Below are 3,862 nucleotides of genomic sequence, written 5' to 3'. Positions count from 1 at the left end.
TAGATCAGAATCATAGTAAATATTTTGGCGTTTTAAGTACTGTTTTGGCGTTTTTATTGTTTTTTAGATCAGGATGCAGGCGTTTAATGTAAAAAATATCAGTAATTTTCTTGATTTTATTATATTAAATGTTTTGCCATTTAGGATACCGGCCTATAATGTGACAGGCAATTATGACGTTTTGAAAAGATAAATAAATTTCAATTTTCCATGTAGTGGCATTAATATAACTATAATGTTTGGCAATAATGATACCGTCTCTTTATTTTACTGTTTCTTTCAATTTTCATCTGTCAATTAGTGTTGATTTTTCCAGTAATACTTTGTTTGCGTTTTTGGCGTTTTTTATAGCAACCTCGTATTTTGCTAGCATTCGTTCTCACAGTTTTTCAAACTATCAGGCGTTTTGGTGTTTGTAGTTTTTGGCTTTTTATACTCAATTTTTTAAAAATAGTAGAGAATTAGATGATAAAGAACAGAGAATTACATAACAAACAATAGAATATGAAAAAAAAAATTAAAAATTATAATCTAATTTCTCATTCAAATCTTCACTGTCATCAGACTCTTCTACTTTAACCTTTTTGGCGTTTTGAACCTGTTTTTAAATACCTTATGTAGATCCTTATTTTCCTACATAACGGCCTTCTTTAGAAGATGCTTATTTTTTGTGGCATCCTTTATGGTGGGTGGATATATACTTATTTGATGACATGTTGAAGACCAACATCTGCTCTAATGTATTGATCCCTTCATGCCATCAAAATATCCATCAAGAACAAAGTGACATGATGTCATATCAGTGTCATCAGTCTCTTTATCTTGAATATTTGTCCATCTCATTCAGCAAAATATTATAGAGATACCTAACTCAGAGAAGAATCCATTCAGTGAAACTTCATTCAGATCAATACTCAATATAGCAGAATCGAGGTTCTGCATCTATGGCTTTTTTAACTATTATTTTTGGCGTTTTCAAAGTGAACGGTTTCTAGGAAATATGGCGTTTGTTTCTGGTTTTGTGATCAGTTGATTGTGTAGAGTAGTCTCTCTTTATAGGATGTTTTTGGCGCGTAGTTTAGGCGTGATTTTATTTATAATAAATGATATTAATAAAGTAGCCGTCTTTTCAGTTACTGTGTATTTTTACTGTTTTTGTTCAGCTTTTTATGAGTTTTTAGGGTCATAGATTTTCCGTCTCCCAAGTTTGGCGTTTTTGAATGGGTTTAAGTAGTTTTTGGCGTTTTTTTTCCATTTTTAGCTTTTATTAATTAATACTTCTGCAAATTACTTTCATTATAGTTAGGGAGTTTTTGGCGTTTTTTCTCCATTTAAGGCGTTTCATATGTATTATGACTCTTTGGCATTTTATTAATATAATGTATTTTTTTATTCTAAGTTGAAAAATACATAGCAAACAACAGTAAAAGAAAATTAAAAAAATAAAAATAAAAACAATTCATCTTCCAAATCTTCACTATCATCAGTCTCTTTCTTATTTGAATCATGTTCGCTGGTGGTTTGGCTTAGCCATGTTTGTGTTTTTGTGGTCGTTTGGAAAGACAAAATGACATGAATTTTTTTTAATGTGTATCTTCAAACAACTCATTAGTGTCATTCGTCTTTTCATGCCATTAAAATATTCATCAAGAACAAAACACAGAAAATGACATAAGTCTGACCTAGCATCTTTTTGTTTATGATTTGTCCATCTCATGCAGCAAAATGTTATTTGAGTTACAACACCTCAGCGAAGAATGCATTATCCGAAACTTTGGCATAGAACAATATTTGAATATACAAGAAACGATATTTGGCATTTTTGGCGTTTTACTGAGGAAATAGTGTATTTGAAAGAACCGTCGATTTTTTTTGGAATCTTTTGATGTTTGAGTGTTTTGGTGTTTTCTAAGATGAATGGTATATACTAGAAAATATGGCGGTTTTTGAGTAATTGTGTTTGATGTTTTGGGGATTTTCGCGTTTTGTAAGTTGAATGGTATATAGTAGAAAATATGGCGTTTCAGGTTCTGGGGGGTGTGTTTTTATGTCTGGGATGTTTTTGTTTATATAGCGATGTGTTTTGGTCCGTAATGGCGTTTTATTCATCAGTATGGCGTTTTGGTATAGAGGTGTAAAGACGCTTTTACCCTTAATGAGGTGCGTCCACGTAATAAAATTGATGTTATTTACGAAAACGCCACCGCGCCAATCTAGTCCATAGATTGTTTTAATCGGACAATCCATAAGCGTTCTCACCGTTCTCACACTTTCTACCGTTTTCTCCAAATCATGACCCTATATATATATATATATATAGTGTAATTATTTTGTATAAAAGTCATGTGTTATAATTAATTCTTTTTTTAAACAGATAAGCGTAATTAATGTTGATATGAAGAGTGATGTAGTCTACGATATTTGATTGTTAGCTTGACAAGTTGACATGAATAGTACACAAGTCAATTTTTTTTCAAAATACCCTTCTTTTACTATTTATTCTTTTTTAATCAATAAAATCTCTACAAAACAAATCAAACTTAAACAATTCAATCTCAACCGCTCATTGACGTGAGCGAGGGTGTTTGATTTTTATTATAACTAGTGTTATTAAATCCGCGCGTTGCGCGGTGGGTGGGTATCAGTTCGTTTAATTATGGTACTGATACTCGTTATAGCAACCAATAGACAAAAAAAATCATGATATGACCAAAAATATACCAACACGGCGGGAATTTGATCGGTATCGGTTTGTTTTGTTACGTCACCTACACTCGTTACAGCAACCCATAGAGAAAAAATCTTGATATGATCAAAAAATACTGACACATGAATTACATCGACAAAAAACAAACACAAGTTACATAAGATATATAAAAGAACCATATAACACATGTAAAAAACCAAACACATGTAAAAAACCATTAAATAACACATATAAAAAACCTTTAAAACTAATATACTGTTGATTCACTTTATCTATTATTAGTATACAATTTTTAAATACTTTTACTTTTTTATCAAGCTTTACATTTATAAAACACGATATAACACTATCACTCTATACAACACGCTAGGGCAAGCGCACCCATCGTTGGCGTAGTATAGTGATGGTAAGATACTGAGGTCGTCCAAGGACACAAGAGCTTTTATTACCGGAATATCGTCAACGTCTAATCTAACCAAATTTTGAGAAAAGGTTTTTAACAAGTAAAGATAAAGAAAGTAGCTAAAGTAACAAAAAAACAAATAAACAAGAGAGAATCACTTGGTTACGACTCATATTTTATGCATCCTTTGATGATTTACGCACTTTGAGTTTTTTAAGAGATTACCTAAGTTATAGTGGCATGTCCCTCTTTTGGAGGCAACGCTACCCTCAGTCATATTGGTCTGAGTCAGCATGGATACAGTCCCGCAAGACCGGAATATTGAAAGATAATTAAGTAAGTTATTAATGCAAAATGTGGCATGTCCCTATTTTGGAGGCAACGCTACCCTTGGCCATATTGGTCTGAGTCAGTAGGGATACAGTCCCGCAAGGCCGGTTTATAGTTTTAATAGTAGTTTATTTATAAGGGATTCAAGCCGTTCTTACTTCCCCCGATTTGATGCTATCTGCCTCAAAGCGAGTCCTAATAAGCTTGAATCAAGTCATCGCATGATTTATACACTGAACGAGGCAAGAACTTTACCCAAACCACCCTTCAAACCCCCTTCCAGGTAGTTAACGCGCTTTATATAGACCGTAAAGACACGAAGAGTGAATCAACAAAACATGAAAAGATGATAGGATAAAATTCACTTTTAATAAAAAAACTAGTTATTAAAGTCATTAATACATACCCAATTAAAAAGTTAA

Source organism: Helianthus annuus, chromosome 13 (assembly GCF_002127325.2).
Source record: "Helianthus annuus cultivar XRQ/B chromosome 13, HanXRQr2.0-SUNRISE, whole genome shotgun sequence".
NCBI classification, from domain to species: Eukaryota; Viridiplantae; Streptophyta; class Magnoliopsida; order Asterales; family Asteraceae; genus Helianthus; species Helianthus annuus.
This window is presented reverse-complemented; position numbering follows the sequence as displayed.